Genomic DNA, 19925 nt, shown 5'->3' on the forward strand with positions numbered 1-19925 from the left:
AGAATCTGCTGCTGGATGGAACAGTCTGCTTTGGCCCACTGAGGAATGGAGGAGCAGGAGCTGTCAGGGACTGTGCAGCAAAATGACTGTATGGTCACGAAACAGCTCTGTTGCCTGGGAAGGGAATTCCTCCCCCATTCACCAGCTCTGCAGAGCCCCTCTGTGCCTAACCTGACTTCTCAGGCATTGCATGAGGCACCCAATAAACCTTTAATTATTGATCTGTACAGCCCTCTTAAACCGCCAGGTCTTGGTACCTTTATTTTTGTAAAATTCCCAACCCTTAAAGCCACAAACATGTCCCTCTGAGCAGCCTTTTCTCTCTGTTCAGACACATTTTTCTGAATAAAGGACATTCCTCTATTCTGTTGCTTTTCCTTTTGTTAGTAATACCAGCCATATTATGTTCAATACAACAAATATACTGTACCCATGTACAATTTCTGCCTCAATTATAATAATCCTATTATACAAGGTTTCCTACAAAAGTAGCCAGCAGCAAGTATAGCCAGAAAAATGACTGCAAGAAATGACAGCGTAAGGTTCCCCACATTCTGTCTTCCAGCAGCTTCCATGGCAAGCAGGCTCAGTTTCTAAGTCAAGAGATTATGATTTTTAACCCTAATGATTGGGAATTTCAAACTCCCTTTGGCAACTCTATACTCAGCTATGTTCTTTCTGACTCTTTACATTGTTGCCAATAATTAAAGCTGAACGAAAAACCAAATAGTTGACTAGTTTATTCAAAATATAAAGGAAAAAATGTTTTTAAATTTGTCACATTCATGGTTTGACTCATTTTATTTAACTGGCTCTAAAGATGCTGGAGTGAGAACTTAACTAATCACTTGTTAATGATGCATGATTCAGAAAACAGCCTCATTTTCCCTCTGCTACCTGTGTTCGCTCTATAGGGCTAAGTGTGATAAACTCACTTTCTTAGCAAAAACAACGTGTAGCACCTTAGATACTAACACATTTCTTTGGGCATAAGTTTTCGTGGGCTAAAACCCACTTCATCAGATGTCTGAAGTGAAAAATATAGAATCAGGTGTAAATACATGAAAGGATGGGGGTTGTTTTACCAAGTGTGAGTTCAGTCTAATGAGATACATCAATTAACAGCAGGATACCAAGGGAGGAGAAATAACTTTTGAAGTGGTAAGAGAGTGGCCCAGTACAGACAGTTGACAAGAAGGTGTGAGTAACAGTAGGGAGAAATTAGTATTGAGGAAATTAAATTTAGGTTTTGTAATGATCCAACCACTCCCAGTCTTTATTCAAGCCTAATCTGATGATATCCAGTTTGCAAATTAATTCCGGTTCCGCAGCTTCACGTTGGAGTCTGTTTTTAAAGTTCTTTTGTTAAAGAATTGCCACTTTGAGGTCTGTTATTGAGTGACCAGAGAGATTGAAGTGTTCTCCTACTGGTTTTTGAATGTTACGTTCCTGGTGTCAGATTTGTGTCCATTTATTCTTTTGCATAGAGCAGTGGCTCTCAAACTGGGACCGCCGCTTGTGTAGGGAAAGCCCCTGGCTGGCCGGGCCAGTTTGTTTGTCTGCTGGGTCCACAGGTTCGGCCGATCACGGCTCCCACTGGCCACGGTTTGCTGCTCCAGGCCAATGGGGGCTGCGGGAAGCAGTGGCCAGCAAATCCCTTGTCCCATGCTGCTTCCCGCAGCCCCCGTTGGCCTGGAGCGGCTAACCGTGGCCAGTGGGAGCCACGATTGGCTGAACCTGTGGACCCGGCAGGTAAATAAACTGTCTTGTCCTGCCAGGGACTTTCTCTACACAAGCGGCGGCCCCAGTTTGAGAACCACTGGTGTAGAGACTCTCCATTTTGTCCAATATACATAGGAGAGAGGCATTGCTGGAACATGATGGCATATCACATTGGTAGATGTGCAGGTGAACCAGCCCCGGATGGTGTGGCTGATGTGGTTAGGTCCTATGATGGTGTACCTTGAATAGATATGTGGGCAGAGTTGGTACCAGGGTTTATAGCAGGGTTTAGTTCCTGGGTTGGCCCCCGTTACCACTGGGTCGCAAGTCATATACAAATTAAGTGTTGCAACTGCTGAAGTCTCTCTGTGAATCTAAACCAAAGACACTAAGGTCCAATTCTTCAGTAGGAATTGGGCTGAGATCTTCAAATGTATGTAGACTCCTTAGTCACTATGTCCCAGGTCCTCAAAGATATTTAGACTTCTAACTTCTATTGCAGTGTTTCCCAAACTTGTGACGCAACTTGTGTAGGGAAAGCCTAAAAGTTTGTTTACCTGCCACGTCCACAGGTTCAGCTGATTGTGGCTCCTACTGGCTGAAGTTTGCCATTCCAGGCCAATGCTGGAAGTGGTGGCCAGCACGTCCCTCGGCCCATGCCGCTTTCTGTAGCCCCCATTGGCCTGGAGCAGCAAACTGCGGCCAGTGGGAGCCGCGATCAGCCAGACCTGTGGGCGTGGCAGGTAAACAAACCGGCCTGGCCCACCAGGGGCTTTCCCTACACAAGCGGCGTCCTGAGTTTGGGAAACACTGTTCTATTGAAAGCTATGGGAGTTAAGTGCCTGGATCCCTCTGAGGAGCTGTGGCTCAATTACCGAATTGTAAAATGGGGGAAAATATTTCCGTATTCCGCAGAGTTGTAGGGAGGGCAAATATATTAAAATTAATGTGGTGCTCAGATACTGTGATAATAGGGGCCAGATAAGAACCTTTGAGATGCTGGGCCTAAGTGACTTGTCCAATGTCACACATGAAGTCTGGGGCAGAGCAGGAAATTGAACTCCAATAGCACCCCAACCAGTGGACCTTCCTTCTAACTAAACACGCATGACCTGATGATACGCAGGGAGCAGTTCTTCAGAGAAAGAAGAGGCCATATGTTTCCTCTAATCGTAACTGCACCTTAATACCTGATGTCTCTGGACAGATTAGTGTGTCTATCCCGATCTTTTTGACTTCTTCTAAAGACTGCTTTTTTTAATGAAAGATCAGAAGGCTTGTTCTCTCTGAAGTTCATCAGTTCTACTCTACGTCTGTAAACAATAGCTTTCCTGCACAAACCGAAAGGGCAAACACATCTTGCTATCAATTTTGACTCAATAGAGTGACGTAACTTATAATCTCTATTATTTTTTCCTGCAATTTGTTAGTGACTGTTGCTAGGTAATGCCTTTTCCACTAAGCATCAGTAATCTAATGTGAGGGCTTTGAAGATTTCATTATATAACTAAGCCCTTGGTGGTGCTGACTTCTACATTATAAATGTCTCAAATATCTGTTTCATGTTAGCAAAAAGTTATTACAGAATTATACACGGAAACATAAAAAAGCACCATTAAGGGCTATGAAATATCTTTTGAGCTTTATAGTGCTGCTTCTCTTCTTATTATTGCACATATTTATAAGGCTCCCATCACTGTGGTATCTAGCCACACTTTACATAGTTTAGATCAGGGACACACAGTGTCTTTTCCAAAAAACGGGAAACATAACTGCTTAGAACATGATCAGGCCATATCACTGCATCCAAGTGTCTCTAATACGCCACCGAATCCACCATATTCCACTGACATAGGATGGACCCTTTATTTTCACATCCTCTAGAACTTTAGCTGAACAGTGAATGGCAATAAAAGCTGCTTGATAGGGACAATAGCGGAGGGTGGGGGGAAAGCTGCTTAATTGGGATGCATTTGGGTAATCCCAAGGTGATAAATAGAGCTGGGCAAATAATCAATTATTCAGTTCAGTGGTCAAACTGAAAAAGATGAAAAAAAATGTTTGGGCTCAATCTGAGATGAATTCTTTTCCGTTTTTTCCTGCAGAAACAATAAATAAATTTGGGATGAACAAAGCTTTAAAAAAAAAAGTTGGTGTTTTTAAACTTTAAATCTACCTAAGTTTTGAAATGAACGTTTCTAAATGAAAAGTTTAATTTTTTCATTTAAAAAATGTCAAAATGAAAGAGATTTTTTGGGGGATTTCCCCCCCATTCTTTTTCCTGGTCAACATGAGTCACTGAATTTGACCCACATTCACAAACTGTTCTGGTCCACCGGAAACTGCATTCGTCAGCGAACTATTTGCCAAAACAAATTTTTCCAGCTCTAGTAACATGGGTCATTCACCCAAGAGTTACATAGCTGCAAGATTCTAAGCTTCATATTTTTATAGGCCAAGTGGCCCCAAATTAAGATCAAGGGCTTGAATTTTTGAAGACTGCATGGCTTATATGCCTACAGTTGTGCCAAGATTTGTCCACCTGTAATTTCTTGTGGATGGGAATGCTGGGGCTTAAGTGTCTATTGGACTGTGCTCACAAATTAGGAAAGGAGCAAGCTGTGAATTTCACACACTTCCCATCCTGGATGCCCAGCCAGTAAGTAGGGGGTCTTTCAAACACAGAGCTTGCACAGTCCACAATACTATATAACCATATGTTGGAAAACCTGGTGTAGTTTTCACTGACTGCATCAAGCAAAAAAAGTTTTCCATGTAACTACACCTCATGGTTACAACCACTGTCTCATAGCCTTTATTTCCCCATGCAGTTTGTAAGAGATGATGAGTCAATCAAAGTGCTGCTATTTACACAGACGTTTAGTAATACAAAACCACAGCCCGACAATTTCCATGAACTGAAGGCCCCACATTGACTGATGGGTTTATTGACTGATTTGTTTAATGGGCCAAGGCTGGCGTGCTGGGTCTGTCTGTAGGGGGGGCTGCGAGAGTGGAACGGGGTGCTGTGTTGTTTTGAACTTGCCTGGCACTCAGTTTATTACTCAAAGTGATGTTCAATATTGTTTTATTGCATTATTCAACCAGCTCTAGGGAGGAAACACTGGCCTGTTTGTGATCATGAAGGAGTGGAGGGGAAAGCAGGAAGCTCCCCTCCTCTTGCATGGCTGCTCAGCTGCTTCTCACAACAGCCTTCCAGAGCTGTCTGCGATGCAGGGACTGCTGATGTCTACTCCCCCTGAAAGTGGTGGGTCTTTGCATTCTCTCTCACTTTTTTTCTCTTCTATAGTTAGTTGAGTGCTAGTGAAAGTTGCCAAACTGACAGCTCTGGAGATGGAAGTTCCTCTATATACAGGTATATCACGGACATCAGTGGTGCAAGCTCCTTCTACACCATAATAATGTACTTTAATCCAGTTGGATCTATTTCTGTGGCCCATGACCCATTCAGTCTTTGGCCTCTCTGCTGATAATAGCCTTTGATGGGGCCAACTGGTACCAGTTGTAATAGTGGTTTTGCAATGAACCGAGCTTCCTATAGTAAAGGAATAGGAGCACCACCAGCTCATTTCACGTAGACCACTCAACCCCCATTACATGGTATCACTGTCTCCCTGGGTCAAATTGGGTCCAATTCCTTAGAAACTTCCATATTCCATTGTCAAGTTGTAGGGTTTTTTTGTTTGTGTTAAATGTTAAGAATAGTAATACATTCATGATTATTAATAACCTAGTTTCATCTTTAAATAGTCCAAAGAGCTTTGTGTTTAATCAAACATTAATTAGCATTTACTGTACCCATTTAAAATAGGTAGGTATTGCCTCAGTTTTATAGTTCCATAAGATGAGATCCAGAGACTTTAGGACTTGCTTAAAATCACTCTGTGATTGGAGCAAAGAATAGAACCCAGGAATCTTGTCCCTGGGATCCCCAATTCCAAGTGCAAGACAACACTGTCTTTCAAACAAATATGCATCACATTCTCATTCACAGTTATTTCAATATTTATTACCAAGAGCAAAACTTTAATTCAGCTCAGTCATACAAATAAATGTAAAGAAACCCAGCACTTTATAATCATCAAAGTTTCCCTTTATCTGCATACAGGACAGAGTTCTAGAAATTACATGTGATCACTAAAAACTAATGGTTTTGCAATTTGTGAATTAGCCAATAAACTGGATTGTAATTTCTTTGTTAAAATTTAGAGAAATTAAAACTTTTTGTATTCGTTATCACTTTTGGATGTGTTCATGAACCTGCTACTCTAGCAGTAGCAGGTGCAGTGTGTGCAAAAATCTCAAACAAATATTGACAAATATGCCCAGAAATGGCCATATAGAATCCTAGTCACATCATGCATGCTTCATTAATTTAGATCCAAGCCATTAGCTCTATTTGATGCTTGCTTACTGTACTACAGGAATTATTGCTAGATATAAAACATTTTTCAGAGTAAAAGTATGCATATAATGGCTGTAATTTACTGCACAACATACCTACAAGCCAATACATTAACCCTAATCTTTGTCACACTTAAACCAGCATTCCAACCGTATTTGGCATTTCATGAATGCAGCATTTATCTCTGAAGTTCATACAAAGTTGCAAACCCCAGCAAGGCTTATCAGCCTTTACAAACCATCTCTGTCCACTGCAGTGTGACATGCTGAATATAATTCCACTCACTGTGCAGTCATTGGATGCAAAGTGGGTGCATCAAAGCAACATTTCAGATCACTTTAAATGAATCATGAAATCAAATGTCCAAATAGCTTTAAATTCCAAGTATAACCTGCTATCTGAGCACTTAGAGTGTTTTCTAAATCAAATAAACGCCTCCAACAGTCTCTAATGAAGTAATTATGCCTTTACATATAAAGGACCAGGGGTTGTAGACTGGGAGTCAGGACTCCTGGGTTTTATTCTCTCCTCTTTTATGAGCAGCTGTAGGCAAGTCACTTCACCTTTGTGCCTCAGTTTCAGAGGTGTGTAGTGAGGATTCATTAAATGGGAAGGGTTCAAAGATCTTTGGCTCTAAAACTCTACAGAAGTGCAAAGCATTGCCTATAATTACTCCAAGCTCATGTAGAAAATTCTCTTTGCATACTGCTGGTAAGATGCACTGGGGGAGTGACTGATGGCAAAAGTGCCTCTGAGCTGTCTTTTTACCCCCTGTATTCTTGTGCATATGCACTCTGCCCATGCAAACCCATATGCACACACCCCTGCTCGTTCATCAGTCACAAGAGTGGCAAACTGATGTAAGTGGAATACAACTGAGAAATGAGCTAATATCAATATATTGCCATCCCAAGCATTTAAGAAAACAAAACAAAATAGAAAATTTTTTAAAAGTTAGGGTAATTGTTGCTTCCTTCATCTCCTTTTGGGCCTTTTGGCTATATTCGATCCATGTTTTCAAGCTCAACCACAAGAGTTAGAAATGTACATTTTAAAAGAAAACACATGACAGCTGAGATGCTCTGATAATCTCATGACTCCAGCAGTGGAGGCTTTACATAAAAAACTTAGAGGCAGATCCTCAGCTGATGTAAATTGGCATAGCTCCATTGACTTTAGTTGAGCTATGATGACTTGCACCAGCTAAGAGGATCTACCCCTAATATTGCAGGACTTACAATAAAATTGCAAGAGTTGGTAATATTATAATATGTATCACTTCTGCACATTGTCTGCAAGGAAGACATTTGTGAGTGCCAAGGAATTTCAATGTACTGTGTTTTCAAGTGATATGCAGAGCATTTACATCAGCTAAGGCTACTACTCAGCTATACTTTTGCTTCTAAATGTTTTCTGACAATGCCACTGTCTATGTATAATGCATATCCTCTGTGGCAGGGATCAGCAACCTTTGGCACACGGCCTGCCAGGGTAAGCCCTCTGGCACTCCTTGCTGGTTTGTTTACTTGCCGCATCCGCAAGTTTGGCTGATCGCGGCTCCCACTGGCTGCAGTTTGCTGCTCCAGGCCAATGGGGGCTGCGGGAAGTGGCGTCCAGCACATCCCACAGCCCCCAAAGTTTGCTGATACCTGCTCTATGTCAAACACTGCAGGGACATTGAAATGGTGAAACAACATGGCCCCTTTGTACCTTTTAAAATATTGGCCTTTGGGACCTTGCTGTATACTCTAGACTAATGTCTTCCACAATAGTTTGGAGGAATGTGGGCAGCTCCCTTAGATTTTATTTACTGAAAGGAAACACTTGGCAGTTTCACATTGGTCAAGATACCCTCTGCCAACAGTTGTTACAAATGCTGAAGCCCAAGATATCAGTGTGGTCTGTTGGCTAGAGCAGAGGAACACGGACAAACAGTCCATTAAAGTCTGTTACATGGAAAGCACTGTTGTTACACAACATATTAAAAGCTGGAGAGAAATTCCGGCCCACTGAAGCCTATGGCAAAATTCTTACAGACTTCAATGAGGCCAAGATTTCATCTCAGTTTCTCAGCTGGTGTAAATAAATGTATTTTCTTTTAATTTGATGGAGCTGTGCTGAGAATTTGGCCCTAAGATTAGCATCTGGCCAGCACACCTGAGGCCTGGTCTATACTACAAAGTTATGATGGCATATAGCTATGTCAGCAAGGCATTAAAAATCACTCTTGATAGCTGACATAGCTATGCTGAAAAAACCCACATCATAGGTGCAACTATGCTGTCAGAAGAGTGCTCCTGCGTGAGGTACCTAGGTCAACCTTTGGTTTAGGTATAAAATAGGCCTCAGTGAAGTGCCTCTTCCCTTCAACTGCATCTAAGGACAGCTGTGTTGGTAGCTGAAATAAACTGTGTAGTATGTGGTAGCTGAGGCTTGGTCTACACTCCAAACATATGTCTACACCAGTGATTCTCAAACTTGTTCCACCGCTTGTGCAGGGAAAGCCCCTGGCCAGTACGTCCCTCGGCCTGCGCCGCTTCCAGCAGCTCCCATTGGCCTGGAGCAGTGAATCATGGCCACCAGGAGCAAAGATCGGCTGAACTTGCGGACGCGTCAGGTAAACAAACTGCCCCGGCCCGCCAGGGGCTTTACCTGCACAAGTGGCAGAACAAGTTTGGGAACCACTGGTCTACACATAAGTCTACACTCTCAGCTTGGTCTACACTACCTACTATGTTGCTCAGGGGTGTGGAAAATCCACACCCCTGAGTGACACACTTATACTGACCTAACTCCTGGTGTAGACAGTGCTATGAGGATGGAAGGGCTTCTCCCGTCGTCATAGCTACCACCTCTCTGGGAGGTGGAGTACCTTTGCCGATGGAAGATGCTTTCACATTGTTCTAGGTAGTGTCTTTGCTCAGTGCAGCTGCAGCGCTGCATGTATAGACAAACCCCAAGTAAATTATTAAAATATCGTAAAGGAAATTTTACACGTAAAAAAACGTAAATCCACAAGAATATAGTGGACCTTTTTGACAATGAAATTAATGTGTGTATGCATATTAATTAGAGCTGGCCAACATATCTTGTTTGAAACTCTTTTAGATGAAAACTGGCCTTTTAAAACAATAACATCAACAACAAAAACCCTTGAAACTTTTTTTGCAGAAAGCTACCAGTTTTGAGAATTAAAAAAAAAAAAAAAATTTGTGGCATCTGATGACTCTTCACATTTCAACTCTATCAAATCAGGATGAGGAGCAAATTCCAGAGTCAAAGGCTCACCACTGAGAATGTCCTGACCCCAGATAAACAAACTAAGACACTGTCTGTCCAGCTTGTCTATGTCTGTTATCTCTCATGTGGAGAAAGAGGGAGATTGTCATCTTGAGTTCCCCAGCTGATCTTAATTGTTAGAACAAAGCTCAGAAAGAAAGGTAGTCTGTAAAATACCTAGAACACACATCATGCCTCTACTTTATATAGCAATCTCTATATATTTGTACGTACTTGTTGATTTGAGTCTGTATCCCTACCCTACCTGTACAAGACACTCTTTGTCCAGAGGTTTGTTGTTATTGCTATCAAGCAATCTTCAGATGAACTGGGAGATCTTGCAATAGCTCGCTACCTTGAACATTATTGCCTAGTTCTGTACACAAGACATATTGGGCACGAATGAGGTCTCTTATTCTCAAGAGCATCACATTTTTTTCACAAGGCATGATCCTCAAATGTCTCTCCGTACTGAATTAAGTCTCATATTTATTTTTTCCTCCACCATAGTACATTATAACTCTCTGATTTCTCGTTTATTTTGTAGACATGTCTACCTGTACTGTCCAGTTTCTTAAGACTGTCTTTTCACAGCATCTTAGTTATAACTGTGGGACTTTATTCCTTGTGTATTTCACTAGCATAGTATATGTGTCTGATATAAAAAAGCATGATATAAACATTCAAAATGATAAACAAACAGTGCTGCAGTAATGAGTGAAAAATCGGGAGAAAAATCAATAGATCTACAGCAGAAATATTTTAAATGAAATATTTCATTTTAAAGGATTTATTAATCTCTTTTGTAAGCCTAACCTTCACTGGTGCTTCTAGCCTCGGAAGTGCTAAAGTCATTGGAAATACTGTCCCTTTAAAGAATGTTGCTTGCTGGATAGGGTCATATGGAATTTTGGTAGTTATCTTCACAAACACTCTAAGACTCTGATTTCACGGAGCAACCAGAAAACACATTCTTACAGATCAGGGGTGGATGAAGATGAAGCAGGACTTAGATTAATCTACATGTCTGTCTGAGGTATTTATAGGTTGCCAGTCACAATGGTACCTTGGCACCTTTGCACCCATCAAAAATCACCACCATCCCAGACCCTTTCCCACACTCCTTCCTAATCCAGCATCCCAACCTTGCTTCTGTTCCTCTCATTGCAACCTCCAACCGCTCACTTAGGGCTAGTCAACACTACGGGGGAAAATCGATTTTAGATACGCAACTTCAGCTACGTGAATAACTTAGCTGAAGTCGAATATCTAAAATCTATTTACTCACCCGTCCTCACCGCGCAGGATCGATGTCCACAGCTCGCCATGTCGATTCCAGAACTCCGTTGGGGTTGGTGGAGTTCCGGAATCGATATAAGCGCGCTCAGGGATCGATATATCGCGTCTAGATGAGACGCGATATATCGACCCCCGAGCAATCGATTTTAACCCACCGATACGGTGGGTAGTCTAGACGTGGCCTTAGTGTTGAACAGGCTCTTTCTAACCCCATACCTCAGTTTCTCCATTTCAAAACTTCCCTTATCTCTCCCCAATTACCCTCTCCTCTTGAATTCCCAGCCCTCCTCCTGGGAGGGCCATAGAGTTAGCAGTTCTTTTCTGACATAAGTGGACTCACTGGAACTTCTGCTTATTACTTGTGACCTCCTGCTTTTTGCCTTCAGGGAGCTGCTGATCTTGGCTTGTCCAGTGCTTCTGTTGCCAGTTTCAAAAAATCCAAACCCAACACCCATAACCTTTGCATGGGGATGGGGTTTTAGAAAGCTGGACTGGAACCCAGAGCCACAGTTTCACAGTTAGGGCCTCTCTCTATGGATCAATCAGAACCCCAAATACAAACAGCCTACAACTTTGGACAGTTTTGAAATCCAGGTCCAAACCTGATTTGGAATATTGCAGGTTGGTCCCACTTCTATTTATGCAGAGACCAGAGGCATTAAATAGAGGGAGCTTCAGTTTGTAGCAGTTGAAGACAGAAGGCCTGATTCACAGTTGCTTCAAGGCCCATTTATACCAACTCTACAAGTATAAAGGGGCCTTAAAACAGCTAGTTCTAGCTCCTGGGGAAGTCCTATGGCAGAGGGGGAGTCCCTAGCTGATGCAGACCCATCTATGCTGAGGCTTGTATCCATGTATGTAAGGGGTCTGACTTTAATCTGGTTGTGAATATGATCAAATACAAGTTAGAATAACAAGGAACGAGCTGCTCACTGGAGACCTACCTGCTAGATGGAAACAAAGAGGCATAGCAACATCAACAGACAGCATGTGCACTAAGGGAGAAGAGCATAGCTTGATCCGGACTGATTAGGCTTTTAAGAGCTATTGCTTAAAATATCTGAGACTTGTGCATTTTCCGACAGACACTAGTTTAATGGCTACTAGGGATGGACAATCTCATTTTGCCTGATTTTGAAATGAAGTCAGTGTCTTGGTTTTGAAAATAGGACTGAAGTTCTAAGAATAAATGGTCAGTGAATGTTAACTGGGAAGCTGGAGGTGGTGGCCAAAACAGACATGAGGGAAGACAGTCAGCTCCTGCATGGGTCATAGAAACAAGAAGCCCGATTTCCACCTTCGGAAGCAGAGATAAATTCAGACTTCTCAGTGATTATCCAACCTGAATCAAACCTGGCCCCGAAGACTTTCAGGAATTCTGTTTCCCATGCTGGCCCAGAGCTGTAAGGACGTTTATTTACAGTTTCAGGGTGGGGACAGTTCTTACTGATTTGGATAGATGGAATCTATTCTTTGTCTACACTCAGTCGTGTACCCACTAGAGGTCAAACATGCCATCCTTTGAATGGTTGTGCTAAAAGGAGGAGACGGTACAGGGGGAACTCCTACTTCCTGCATGGTTGCATGGGGTATACAAGGGCATGGGGGAACAGGGGACTAGCTATATTTTTCTGCAGCACTAGTGACCTCAGAGGGGGTATGTTGAGGTGGGTGAGATATGTGGTTACGGTTTCCTTCCTCTGTGGACTTGGCTGCATCAGTCAAAAAGGGCTACAGAGAGTACCTGGAATACCTTTATAAAATGTGTTTCAAAACCAGTCCTCACCCTTCTCCCCCATAACCTTCAGAAGCAATAGTGCTTATGCATCAGGAATAATAACTCTGGCCAATATTGCTCAGGCAGTGCACCTAAGCCCATGCTGTACCATGCAGAGGCCTAACTGAACCCTAAGGATGGGTCAGTCTCTCATATACACATGTATGTCTCATCAAATTTAGTAACACCCCCTCTGCTGTAATTGAAACCGATGATCTTTAATACAATGACAGAACACTTTCTCCCAATAAATTAAAGGCCTAGCTCTGTTCTCTCTGCCAGTAGATGTCCCTGTTATACACAACTGCAGTGATTGCATCAGACACTATATTGCAACTGAAACTTGTCTTGCTTGTGAAAATTGAGTTCATCTCTTGCCAGAGACAAGACATTGAACTTTACATCATTTCTGATGGGAATTGTTCGTATGGATTTTTTTTTCTATTTGAGTTTCTGGTGTAAACTTTAATCAAAAAACACAGAAACAGACACCAAGAGCTTAAAGGGTAAGTTCACCCTTCTGCTTCAGAACCCTTTTTTTCTGTGTTGAATATATATAAAAAACACAGAACAGTCTTGCAATTGGAAAACCGGAAAGAGGCCACTCAGTTGCCTTAGACTCTGATCACCTTATGGGTAATGCATTCCAGGCAATCGTCCTATTTTAACTTTTGCACTCCATGATTGGACTAATTTTTATTACCTGTAAGAAACTATCATCAGTGGAAAAAAGGTTGCAAATTCAAGCTAGCACCAAAGAGTTTGGAGTCAGATCCTCAGCTTGAGTAAATTGTCATCGTTCAACTGAAGTGTATGGAACGATGACAATTTACATCAGCTGAGGTTCTCACCTCTCAAACTGATCGTGTGGCTTTTGAAATATAGCAGTTTATGGGCTGGTTCTCATGACCACGTAAGTGGTCTTCTACCATGTTTTACAATATAATAATAGATATACTTATTGTAATGTAGCAATTACATGATAGTGCCAAGATTAGATTCCTGTTGGAAAGTGATCCTTATTATAAAGTATATCTCTGCCGTTAGTCCTTGGTATAAGAGGGACTAATTGTTACCGTGGAAAATTTTCTTTATATGTTATTGATTTTTGACCCACTGACTGTCATGACTCAGTAGGTTTTCTCCGGCAAAGAACAGCAAACAGCTGTGCCTTCAGCCCAAATTGTTGCTGCTCTCTGACCATCTGATGAGAGGCGTATGTCGCTGGCAGGGCTGTCTCATGAGGATGTTCGAGAATTAAGTCTGTGGCAGCAACCTTTGCTAGCCCAGTAACTCAGGTGCACACTCTTCATAAACATACAGTTTGGAGCTATCATTTGTGACATTCCCTAATATTTCTTTGCCTGCTTTGATGCACTATGCAATAACAAGATGTTTTAAAACAGAGGGTACCACAGTCATGAATGAGGAAAATGGCCAGATAGGTTATTAATTGGACAGATTTATTTATGGTATCTAGAACATTCTCTTTTTCTCTTTCTTTTCTTTTTCTTCCACTTTGCTTTTTGTCTTTTAAAGCAACTTTCTTTTAAATTTATGTTCCATGTTGTCACATCAGGAGAAAAATAAATGATAAATGTTTGGTTATTTCAAATTTATTACACATTACATCAGCTAGCATTCTGGCCTCACAATATGTAATGCTCCATAATTTACCAAAAAAAAAGTCATGAAGTTAAGGTGAATGCTGTTTGCAGACTGTAGAGCGGGAGGAGGAAAGACTTACATACCCCCATATTCCCCCCTCAGATAATTGAACATTCTTTTCATTATTGCAGTTAGAATGTGGATACTGAATATTGACAACACAAAATTGATGAGGAAGGAAATTACTTGAAAATAAAGCAGAAAACAGGTATCGCTCCTCCCACCCTGAAATCCAACACTGCTCTGAGAGTCATTGTTCCTCAAGACAAAACCTTTCATTTAAAATGGGAATTAAGTCAATTTAGCACTTGGTTTAAGGTTCTAAAGGTCAAATCCTGAAGTCCTTATCCGGTCAAAATAAACCTAGAGGTCAGTTGGGTTTTTCCTGAGCAAGAACTGCAAAGGTTTGGCTCTCAGACCAGGAAACTCAGGTATCAGCTGCCTGTGACTCAGGGACTGCAGTACAGATATTTCTACCCAACGTTCCACTAGCTGTTTCCCTGATTCTGATGGAGAGCGACAATCAGACAAGAGTCGCGTATCTGAGCCATCAAGGACTGCACCAGAAACGAAAAGCCAGATCTTGAGGCAACTGGGATCTTAAGCCTTATTGAACACGACAGTCTTCAGTTCAGAGCCACTGTGTCTAAAGGAAACCATCAACTGGAAAGGCTAAGCGGGCTCACTCTGTGCCCCAAGGAGTGGAAGCCCACCCAAAATGCATCATGGGGAAGGCGAATATGCTAACCTGGGGACAGGATGCATAGCAAGAGTTAGAGGTGACAAAGACTAGGGGTGGAGGGAGGAAGGGGGACAGGGAATAGCTGAAAAGTCCTTCATCAACCTGTGTACCTACCAAGACATGAGTTCAGGTGCTGTTGATTCTCTTCTGTATGGCATCTTATACCACACACATCACCATGCTATCTAGTGACTCCTTAAAAAGCAAAAGCAGTGCTTTGAATGGCAGCTCTCTGACTGGGTTTAAGTGATATAACCAACTGTTTCAGGAGAATCTCTCAGCTTGGGTCTGGACAGGTTGTTAAATTGGTAATGAACAACTCAAAAGATTTCTCAAAGTCATGGCACCAAAGCCATTGAGCAGAAGGGCAAGATTCGTGGAAGTTCTAAAATGTCTCCTGCTGCTCCTAAGAATATATCAATCAGCAATGACTGACGGAAGAACAAAGTGACTCGCACCTTCTATCTCTGACTTTCTGCGAAACTGGTCTTAACTAAGCCCTTGAAAAGTGGTTGCTGATTGCTTGCTTGTATAAGTCAGAGCACTTAGCATCCCAATATCACCATAAAAATGCTCACTCTGAGTAACATTTGTTTTACTGACAATAGTTTTATTTCTCCAGACACCACTGAAGTGAACACAGGATGGAAAGGCTGCATGGCAAGGAACAGAAAGTCAACATTATGATCACTTTGATGAACATTCTCTCTTATTCTTCAGCAGGTGATTTCATTTGTTCAGAATTATTAACTTATACTAACTTGTGGGCTGCAGTACAGACAGAATTGGGCTGTGCATTTATACTTCAATACAAAACTTGTATTTGCCTTTTACATCCAGTGGAGGGCAGTTAAGTTACATGATACAGAAACAAACTAAATTGCACCCTGATAGGAAGCTTTCAAGAAGCTATGCAATGATTGGAATTAACAGTTCCTTTAACTGTGTGAAAGAACACTTAGACTACCTGAAGAATTAAAAAAAACCCAAACCTTAGCAATATTTTTTGCCTTCTAAAACTTCTTTGTAGGAGTGGGAGTGCAGGAGTAGATTTAAAACTTTCCTGCCTCAGTAGAGGAAAAGAGTCCTATATACATACATACTAGTTTCAAGTGGTTTCTGTTTTATATGTTAATCAGTCTTTCCCAGAATCTGTGTATTACCTTCAAAAATTTCTTGGTGTTTCTATTTCCCTTCTGCGATGTAACCTCAGCTGTCTTTTTTTTAACTGTAGTTGTTTTTCATGCAGAGACTGTTTTAAAGAAAAATGACACTTTTTTTTCACTAGCTCAGAGATTCTAGGGAAAAAAATAGGATGATTTTCAGTGATTGGGGAGGGAAGTTCTCAGTGTAGAGTTAGTAGTTGTTGTCCTATTATTTTTAAGTTCCTCTAAAAGAAACACTTAGAGAAAACCTTCCAACCCAAAATAGAAAGCTAATCTTTGTCCTTTTAAAACTGGTCTCTTTTTTTTTCCCCTTTGGCTGATAACACTTATTGTGGGGTCATTAAAGTCCAGCAAAATTTGAACTGAAAGCACAACTTTTCTGGGTCTGATCCTGCATTATACACAATGACTAGACGTTTGGGGTTTCCAAGAAATGCATGATCTAGCCCTCTCTGGCATTTCATTACCCAGAACAACACTGCAGAGCATGTCCTTGTTGTAAATGAATCATTTACATTTCATTCACTGTAAAGAAGGATAATAGGTGAGGTTAAAAGAAGGATTTAAGAACACTGTAATCATAACTGAATATGAATAATCTTGGGATCAGAATTAAAATGTTTTCAAATCAGATGTAGGCTCAGTTTTTCAAATTTTAAAGTGTATCTATCATTGTCATTTCTAGGCACATGTTAAAACAGTACAAGAATTGATAGGCCAAGGTCAATCAATATGTCCAAAATTAAACGGCTGTGAATAACAAAGATTTATTTACAATTTTTATGTCTCTCATGCTTTCTACTGGAGGATCTCAAGGCATGTCACAAACATGGATTCAATCTCTCAGCACCCAGAGAGGTCAGTATTATTATCTTTGTTTTATGGAGGAGGAAACTGAGGCACCCTGAGATTAAATATTTTGCCTGAGATCACAAAGGAAATATGTGGCAGAGTTCAGATTACGTCTCAAGTTACCTTTTCCCTGACCTATACCTTACCCTCAAGCTGTCCTCTCCTTTCCCTCCCTCCACTCTGTCCCCTCCCCACCCATTCAGTTGGAAAATAAATATTGTCTCCTTGAAGACATAAGCAGCCACAAAATAGCTCCAGTTCATATACCTATACTTTAAATACAGCTGGTATTAGACCACTGAGGTTGGAAGTCTATACTCAATATAGTGTCCTACATGTTTTCTTTGGATGCTATTTTTTTATAACGATGTTAAAATATTTGGGGCTATTTCTATAGAACTTATTTATAACATATCTTTTATGCAGTTGGGTTTTTTATTAGATACATAAATACAGTCTGCTATCTACAGTCTCATAAGGCAAATTGCAGGGATTTGCTCCGCAAAGCAATGACTGGCTATAGATCCAAGCCTCCAATAATCATCCATGCATATTCCACAAATAGAAGTACTGGGAGGACTATGTGCTGGGCAGTCTACATTTCTGCGGCACCAGCCTGCCCACTTGCCAAGTTTTTCTTTCATTCTCAGGGGTGCCATCTTTGGAAAGTGGTGTTGCTGAACATGACCCCAGCACCTTTGGCCAATGCTGACTGGCCCCAAATGTGACCTATTGGCTGTGCAGAATGTTGATTAGGCCCTAAAAATGACCTGCCAGCCCTGGAGAATGCTGATTGGCTGATGTTGAAATGTCTTTGGCAGAAGTTCTCTGGAGCCATGCTGCAGAGTTGGGCATTTAAGGAGCAGGGATGGAGTTGGTGGGGAGACAGTTACTGTCAAGTTCATTCTACTAATAAGCAAACACTTAAATGATGGAACTATAAAGAAAGAGGATTCTCTGGGTAAAGCCCTGGAGAGAGCTAATACGGAGAAGGGGTTTGGAAGACATATTTTACATTACCTCACTTTGTAAAATATGTGCTATTTTAGATCCAGGCTCTACTCCAGTGAGAAGTACATCAGAGTTTAAACAGGGTGTATTTTAATGCCCAGTGAGTAGGAATAGATGAGAACTAGTCCAATTAAATGTGAAAAGCAAAATGTTATAGTCTGAACTGTAACCAAGGAATGTCATTGATTATTTAATTTAATAACACTTGGATCATTGAGATTGTGGAAAATGCAGGATGACAGAGACAGAAAGAGTTAGAAATGCATTTGAGGTATGAATTTAGGATCATAACTACAGATGAGTCAGCAGCTTCCAAATGCACATCAGCTGTTGAATTTCCAAACGTACAATAGGCACCAATGGTATTGGGCTGCTATACCCCCCTCCCCCCAAATAGTGTGTGCAAAAAGAGCCAAATTAATCCCTGGTGTACTGAAATGAAGGCCATAGAGCTACTCCAGGGATTAATCTTTCCTCTAGAGCAGAGGCAGCCAAACTTACTGGTCCTCCAAGCTGCGTACGACAATCTTCAGAAGCTCAAGAGCCAGGGAATGTTTGCCAGGCCTTCAGCCCTGCTGCTTCTGGGGCCCTGAGCCCTGGCAGGTGCATTTCAATGCTGAGGCCTCTAGAACTCCTCCTCACTGGGCAGAAGGCAGAAGCCTCTAGCACTACCATCCTGCCGCAGGGCAGAAGCCCCAAGCTCCCCGCTCCCCCCATCTAATAGATAGATAATGGAAGGGGGTAGAGGGATACTCAGTGAGCTGCACTTCAACTGTAAAAGATCTGCAGTTTAACAACACCTGCTCTAAAGCCTAAACTTAGAAAATGTCCCCTTCCCCCCATGAGCATTAGACAAGTGAATTACATCTAATTTGACCCCCTTTCTGCCTTCTACAGCTGTCTAACATTGGGTCACATGCATAGAAAAACAGCTACTCCAAAACCAAATATTTGGGGCTGTTTATATCAAACAAGGGGAATGCTTTACTATTTCAGGTATAATTAACCTTTGGATCGCAGGTCCACAGGATGCACTTGGTAGATCACTATTCATGTTGTCAATCTTAATAGTTCAGGGTATAAACTGACAACCAGTGGGGTCAGGAAGCAATTCACTGTCCTTCCTTCATGTACAGTATAGCACAGTCATATGCATTATAAGGGTTCTATGCCTTTCTTAGCATTGCAACTGTCAGATGGGGAAACCAAATCATCGCCGTATTGTGGTAGGGACTGGCTTTGTTTCTAAAGGAAACTTCATAAAGATAAACCAAAGTCCTTGTTCTGCTTGGGCTGCCCAGATTGACGGTCTGCGACTGCGGGAGAGCAGATACCAAGGAGCTGCTATTTCTCCCCCTGCACAGGCAGGAGAAACCAGGATGAGATGTGTAGTTTTAGGGTAAGAAACAAATTATTACACTGGGACTTTGTTGTTGGTCACAGAACTAGCCCTTTTCCTGGCCTAGGCTTTCTTTTCGCTGAGGGGCAATAGCTGGACCTGTCTGTGCCTGTTTTAGTATTAACTCTGCACATTTTTTTTTTTGATTTAACACATACCCCAGCTCAGTCTAGCTCAGTCATGACAAATCAACAGCTCTCCCCTAGCTTGTAATTATGGGGAATTTGTATGCAGAAGTAGGTTTGACATACGTCTACCGTGGGCTAGGGAATTTGCATCAGAGGTTTTCTGTGCAACTGGCCCATCCTTAATCTAAGCAAAACTACTTTGCAATCACATTGACTCCTTGAGTGATCGCGGCCTGCTGCTATGTCAAACTGGTGGGGAAAAGGAGATGGGAAAGGCAATGGTTACCAAAGCAAAGGGCTAGGCTCCTAAACTGGCAGACAGAGGAGGACAGCTGCTCAAGCACAAAAATCAGAGACCACCCCACACATCCACATAAATGCCTCTGCTCAGTTGACTGCCTCGATCCAGAGACTAGGAGAGTCTGTGTGTCAGCCTGCTTCTGCCAATCTGCCAAA

The sequence above is a fragment of the Chelonoidis abingdonii genome, chromosome 9, assembly GCF_003597395.2.
Source record: "Chelonoidis abingdonii isolate Lonesome George chromosome 9, CheloAbing_2.0, whole genome shotgun sequence".
Classification (NCBI taxonomy): domain Eukaryota; kingdom Metazoa; phylum Chordata; order Testudines; family Testudinidae; genus Chelonoidis; species Chelonoidis abingdonii.